We start from the raw sequence: 7707 nt of genomic DNA, 5'->3' as shown, positions 1-7707 counted from the left end.
TGGCTGACAGGGTCTGAGACAATGAAAGAAAAGCGGATGTTGCTGTGTAAGATCCGCTGTTTCCGCTAATGGGATCTATTAGCTACTTAAAAGTATTAATCGAGGATATTAATCGATTCTTTTCCAATATCTCAGCTCAGTAATCAAAACATATCTGACTATCGAGTTTTCTTGTGAGCAGCAGGAATACGAATTCTTTTAAAGTGACTTTATTTTCTTCAGAAAGTATTACTAAAATATTTAAACTTGTTAGTCTTGATTGTAGGCAACATGGAGTACATACAACAGCAAAAACTCTATCCTTCATGTTGGTTTTGTCCAAAGCATCTTAATTCCTTGACTGAGCAATAAATTTAGCCTCCTAATTAAATCACGCATCCAGTCTGGAGCATTTGCTATTACGAATCATATGGTAAGTACACCAAATTTTATTTATTTATTTTTGAGAATGTAAAGGATACTTGGATACTGAAACATACCCAAGTGATTTTCTTTCTTTGAAATAAAGTGTTACTTTCATTTAATTTCGGATTTAAATATCAAAAAATCTGTAATTCATGAGTAAACTATATTGTTGTATAAGAAGTTAAACTCTGAGTTTTAAAACAACAAAGATCTAGTATGTAATTTGTTAAACATGAATACCAAAAAGGGCCGCGCTCAGAAGTTGTGGGTTTGTAAAATATAATTGCATTTACATTTATCAGATTCTTTGTATTTGAAAACAAATAAATCAAAAACCACCAACAACAATAATAACAACAACAAAAAAAGGTTCTCGAAATTCGGATTATTTCGTCTATTTGTATAAAATGCTCACTAAAATTGTTTAATGACATTTTGAATAAAGTTATTACAATATTCTAAATATATGATTTTTTTTGTGCATTATCAATTGGATTCTAAATTTTCCTGATTATATGTACATTCGGATAAGTGATATTATTTCTTTGTTTCTTCGAAATAATTTTGTATTGTAAATGGAGTCTAAAAAAAATTAAATATCACTTTCTTGTTTAGTTATTAAAAAAAACAAAAACAATCCGAACTCAATCGTAATGGGTTATGTTAGGTTATTTAAAAAAAAAAAATCAATACTATGAATTTCATATGGAAACGGTACAAATAGCTTATACACTTTCAGCTGCTTCAAATTACTTATGGATGTATGAAAGGCTTATAGAATCGCCTTAACCTCTTCGTCGTTCGTAACGCTTCTAGCGCGTTCAAGTGAAATTTCTGCGGGGCTTCTGTAACGCGCTTCAAGCGTTCTTCTATATTTTAAAACTTTTAAACATTTAAAACGCTTTGTAAATGTTTACGTGTTTAAGTTTTTATTTTTGTTTGTTCTAATGCGGCGAAAAACAGAGGAAAAACAAATTTTCGACAAAAACAATTCAATCAAAAACAATTGCGATCACCGGCCATTTTACAAACACACTACAAAATTTCGAATAAAAATGTTTCCAATTTAACTAGTTTTAGAAAATCAGTCATGCTAAACAATTACAACTCGTTTGGAAATAATTGCAATGCATCTCATTTAAATTTCAAAAATATTTGGAGTTAATATTTTGAAAACCTAACAATACTTCCGTTTATCTTCGATTGAGCAGAATATTATCTGAAGATCGATCATGAAGATTCAAAGTTCTTTTTTTCTTCTTTTATTTCAACCCTTGTTTGATCAAGCATGCTCTCGGAGTAATTATAACACCGTCACCTCTAATGTCTTATTTACTTTGCTATTTTAAGAGCAAATCGGCAATTGAGTTGATTGGTCTAGCGATTTAACACAAGGCGATTCTAAGTTCTCGAACTGAAGCATCTCTGTGAATCATTCCTATGATCATAGTTTTGTCTTTGCCAAGTGTAATAAGACAATTTTATTCCTTTTATGCAGAAATCACTGTTTTTAAAAATTATCATTCAAAAATTAGAGTGCATCAATCTTGATGGATCCTGCGGCTGGAAAAAGAGGTAAAATATTTAAAAATATCTACTCGTATAAATTCACAGGTTCATTGTTGTAAAGGCCAAACATGTAATTACAAATGTGGCATTATTTTTATAGAAAATCTCTGATGTGTTGTAGATCACAATGTATTTGATGTTTTTTGTTTTGCGAAATGGATATTTACGTTATGAAAGATATTCTTGGAAATTTTTTATTTATAAGATGTTTATAGAAAATATGCATTACTTGATTTGATTGATGTTTGAATACAATTTAAATAAATATTGTTTTTTTATTTCTTTAAAAATTCAACTTGTTCCTGTAATAAAATTCAAGAGAAAAATTTTTATAGTATGAGAGCAATCCATTTAAATTTATCAAATTGAAATAATAAGATGGTACACATGCTCATGTTTGGAATATTAGGAAATGAATTATGCTAATAACTTTATATGTATAAATACTTGAATTTTAACTATTAACAAATGTTTTATATAAAACTTATATTTTCTGAAAATATTAGAAGTATAGCTTGCTGTTACTCTAAAAGTATGATGGTTAGATATTAATTAACGAAAGTTGTAGCAAAAAATCTCATGCACATTGGTACAGTGCTTAAAAAAATGAACAATTATTATTTATTCTGTACTTCAGATGTAAATATGTAGTAACATTTAAGAGTTTTGTTTCCTTGTAGTGGGATTTTCTGTATTCATAAAGTACACGAAGAATCAAATCAGTACTAATAAATAAAATCGAATTGAAACAAATAGTGATACACTAATAGACAAAAATGTAATGATTATAAAAATTGCAGACCTGAGTTCATTAACATTTGCTACATTCCAGCATAAAAAAAATGTAAATAAAATGTGAAGTGTATAACTATTTTTCATGCGTAGGTTTATTTGTACTTCGACAAATTAATCCATTTAAACATTAAAAAAAATCTTATCTATGTTTGGTACCAAAACAGAAGTTGGGATTTGCGCATTCGATAGATGCAGATTATATTCTTAGCCCAGGGATTACAGATTTAACCGGCTTATTCTATTATAAATGACATAGCATATATTGATGGATGCTGTATGCGTTAATTGTGGTTACTAAATTAAAAATAAATAGAAGTAGAGAATTGCTTTTTATATTTTAAACCAATATGAATGAATGAATGAAATATATATATAATATAATTTTTAGTAAAGAATTTCTTATGGTATTTTAAATATGAAATATCTGAAATCAAGCCTTATTGTTATTGTTAAAAATATTTATTGCATCTTTAAACAATTAGAATAATTTTAACAAATTGAGGTTTTATTGATGAATTATAGAGCTGAATGATTTCAAAAATATCCTCAGACACAACTTAGATCTAAATGTTTTATTACTCATAATGTAAAAACTGAGTTAAAAAAAACACATTTTTATTCAAGTGTTCTTTTTTTTAATTCAATCGTATATGTAGTGAATTCTATTTTAACGATCATTGTTTGTCAATTTTCAATATTTCTTTTTTCATACAATTGTATTTTTGCCCAAATCTTTTTTGCCTATTTAATAATGGGACTTTCAGACTAGAACTCAGAAACTCAGACTTAAAATATATCTTTAACTCAGAACTAGATACTCAGACTTAAAATATCTCCTTTTTTCCCCGTTACAATGTTTTGTTACTGTGACAATTAACCTTGAATTGCACAATTTAATTTATTTTGAACTCCAGCTAAGCAAATCAATACAAACCATTAGCAGTTCTACACAACTATTGTACGAATATAAAAAGAAGAATCTCTAGATAAGTATTTTCGTCTTTTGAATACCTAACAGCTCGAGTTCAGTCTTCATAATACGATGGAATATAGCCTAAATTCTGAAGCCTAAAATCTAGATTAAATGAATAATTTTCTTAATTCAATTTTCGGTAGTAAATTTTCACAAAATGATTCGAACTGTGCGGTAAATTTTGATTCTCCAAAATATTTGACTCAAATCTTGTTTTGAAATCACAGATTGCAGGATATTTGAATGTTCAAAATCAGAGCTGGGTTATAGGAATCATTACTAGATTCAATTATTCGGAATGTGCAATTAAAAAATCATAGCCAACTCGGGTCAAAGATTCCTAAAGAAAAAGAAAACAATAGAGGAAGGACCAAATAATAATGAGAGTCACAGTTCAACGCTTTAACTGTCTTGATCATTTTATTGTCTAATTAGATGATGTCATACATTTTGAGAACATGCTTTCCTAATGATTCATTTACTATTCCATAGAATGTCTATTATTTGTAATTTTTAGACAAAAACATATAATCTTAAAAGGATTTCATTTTAGCGTATAAATTTGAGAAGCAGTTATTTGATGCACGTATGAAATACGGAAGTGACGATTGAAGGGTTAATATGCCTATCTTTGAGTGTACCATTTGTTACATAATCGAAAAATAGCCTCACGATTAATATAATGTCGGGAGGGGCTATACATCTGTCATATCTACCATCGATTCTCGCACCCACTTTCCTTGCAAGTAATTGATGATATTTCGCTATTTTCAGTCGATGAGAGAGATAAACAGCCCTTCCATCCAAAAGCATACCCTTGTCAATGCCTGGGCGTTAATTTTGGAAAAACCACGTGCATTTATTAAGCCTTAGGAACCGCTTCCGGGGGAGTTGATGAGTTTAGTTATATATTTTTAAAGCAACACTAGCGCTCTTTTGGGACGGACCAAAAATTTTGAACCACGGCCAGATGACAGGACGAGCTGGCACCGCCTCTCCAAGCTTCCACAACATACCAGTGGGATGACGTTTGGCTCTGACGGATTTAACGTGCACCAGACCTGCTTACACGACGATTCTTCGGTGGAATCGGATCCCGAAACCGAAACCCTTCGGTTCCGAACCCGAGACGTTACCACCAGGCCACCGCGATCCTCGGGGAATTAATGAATACTTTGAGTACGTGTAGGGTGATTTTCGAACCCTTGATCCTCTTATTCTGAAACTAGTCTGTTATTGACTTCCAGCGCCGTCATGCATTTAAATGTTGAATTGAATTTTTTTTTTAAAAAAAAGGGATTTTCGTTGTATAGAACACGGAGATTGATTTTCTGTTTAAATGAATTTTATTTTATATTGTTATGATTTTTAGTTCAGGCACTAACACTTTACCCTGAGGAAAATAGTAAATTGGATAATTATATACAGATGAGATAATAGTTAATTTTGATTATTTAGGAAATTGGAAATAAAAAGGAACCCCCTTGCGGGATGGTCCCCCTTAAACTTTCTCGCATATTCACTAATACTTCTCCTTTCCCCTTCTATAAAATTGTGGACCTGAGTCTAGATTGCGAACGAGTTTAGTTATATTAACGTCCCGTTTTAAAGCAACACTAGGGCTATTTTGGGACGGACCTCGTCATTTTGAAACGCAGTCAGTTGACGAGGACGACACCTGAGCTGGCACTCAACTCTCCACACCGCACCGCACCACACCATGGGGAGGACGTTTGGTCCTGACGGATTTAACGTGCAACAGAGCCCCTTACAAGACGGTTCTTCGGTGGAATCGGGTCTCGTATCTGAAACCGTATTACTCACAAGCCGAGACCTTACCACCAGGTCACCGCGGCCCAGATTGCGAACGACAAGATAAGTGTTAAGATTTTATTTTTAAATTAATTATTAGTGTTAAGATTTTTAATTTAGTAAAGAAAATTGAAATCCCTTGTAACTGCATGTCGTTTGTGAATAATAGTTACGAAAGATCAATATTTGGCTTAAATGCAGTGTGCGATCTTTGGCAATCTTTTCTATACATAAGAATTGTGTGCACTTGTTTCCATCCACGAGGATATAGATAATACCGGTGCTATATTATTAATCACATGCCGCTAGCAAACAATAGTTACGAAAGGGTCATTTAACATGCTGTCTTTGGCGATTAATCGCTGAAATGTGGTTAATACGCAAGTACCAGAAAACCGAATATGTCGTAGGCGTCTTTTTTTTCACATCCATTGAAAACAAAATTTGATACAGAATCACAATCGCAGTCAGAATAACGCATACCAAATTTCATTTATTTAAATCATTGCGTTTTTTAGTTATCGTATTTATATGCAAGTGGAAGAACAGTCAGACAGACGATCAATCCATTGATGATCCATGTTGTTCTTTTCATATTTTTAGCTATCGTGTTCTCTTCGTTCAACCAGACAAACAGATTTTTTTCGAATAAATTTCGCTCAAAATTTAACAGAAATCTTCAACTTTGGTATAAAGAGCTTAAACCAAACTTCATCCGTCTAGCTCAATTCGTTTTTGAGCTATAGTATTCAAGGATAAACATATTTCAAATTAGGTTTTCGAGCTCAAGGATATCTGAAACGCGGGAATTCATCAATATCTCGAGTTCGAATTTTCCGACAATTCCAGTATTTTCCCTTTGTCAAAAATTAATTTCTTGGAATGATTATATTTTTTGGATCAATTGTTCTATCGTTACAGAGGCATGAAGCGGTGTTGGGTCTATTGTTATATTATTTTTAAAACGTAACTATATAAAACAATAAAGTTTATACGGAATTTGTTTTACGTTGTTACGATATGCATACATATAACTACTAAACAATGAAAACTATTGTAAAACATTAATAAAAGATCTGAACGCACGCATTTTAAATATTAGAGAAGGAAAATGTACGGAAAGAAAACTGGCATCGCTGAAAAACTAATGTGTTGAATTTTAAAGTGGAGTAAAAAGAGTTTTTTATAAGCTCCAAAGTTGAGAAAGAACAATAAGATGACGATTAATTTTTAGCTATATATTTGTATATCTATGTGTGTTAACACAACAACTCTTAAATGTAAATATCTAGATGGATTAAATTTGGTACATAATTTTATATTAAAAATGTTGATGATTGCTAAATTTCAGACCAAATCCATCAAATAGGTGACCACATGTCTGCCTATTTATTTATTTGTATTTATGTAGATCTGAAAATTCGAAACCGCAACTATTTCAAAAATGAAATTTGGTTTGCTAATTTAAGATTGAAATTATAGATCTGAATTAATTTTATAAGTGAAAAAAAGGCACCAAAAATGCATATTCGATTTTTTCCTTTATGCCATGAAGCGCAATTTTTTTTTTTTTTTTTTTTTTTTTATAAAGAGTCTCAACATATGGGAATCAAATAGAGAAAGGGGAGTTACCATAACCTTGGAGAGTTTGCTGTCTCTCTCCCCGCTTCTATCGCCACAATATATTCAGGGGATGCAGATTATTATAAAAAGAATCGAATATGCAGTTTTGTGTTATTGGTTTGAAGGGAAGATACTTCCACAGGGTAAACCACACAAATATTTTTTTAATTTACCTTTTGTCTTACATTATGTTATGTTCGCCATCTTTTATACTTTTTAAATGGTTTTATTTTCAATTTTTTTTTCTTTCCAACATATTAAGACAAGACAATATTATTTTTGTCTCTGACTAAAATTATTAGCAAATAGACCTTGAAAGGTAGAAAATTAACAAAACCATCTTGCTGATTATAAATCATCACATGAAATGAGCACTATCTGACCAAAATGTTGCCAAAATTCAGTTCTGTTGGAACAATACTGGAGGCGTTTTCTTATGTTTTGTCTTTCAGCAGAAACCTACGCGAATCTAATTTTCATGGTAGGGAGGCAAATAAATGCTTTTATTATTCTAAACGCGAATCTTTTCC

At 31.1% G+C, this 7707-nt stretch overlaps 1 protein-coding gene across 1 annotated transcript in view; it reads left to right on the top strand.

Moving 5' to 3' along the window:
- The first annotated feature begins 391 nt into the window (after positions 1-391).
- The window catches only part of LOC129963471 (homeobox protein 10-like), a 334134-nt gene continuing 326818 nt past the window's right edge, over positions 392-7707 (top strand). Inside the window, exon 1 of the mRNA XM_056077875.1 lies at positions 392-412. The gene's annotated coding sequence lies outside the window, so the exon portion shown is untranslated. The remainder of the gene's footprint in view (positions 413-7707) is intronic.

Source organism: Argiope bruennichi, chromosome 3 (assembly GCF_947563725.1).
Source record: "Argiope bruennichi chromosome 3, qqArgBrue1.1, whole genome shotgun sequence".
NCBI classification, from domain to species: domain Eukaryota; kingdom Metazoa; phylum Arthropoda; class Arachnida; order Araneae; family Araneidae; genus Argiope; species Argiope bruennichi.
This window is presented reverse-complemented; position numbering and strand designations above follow the sequence as displayed.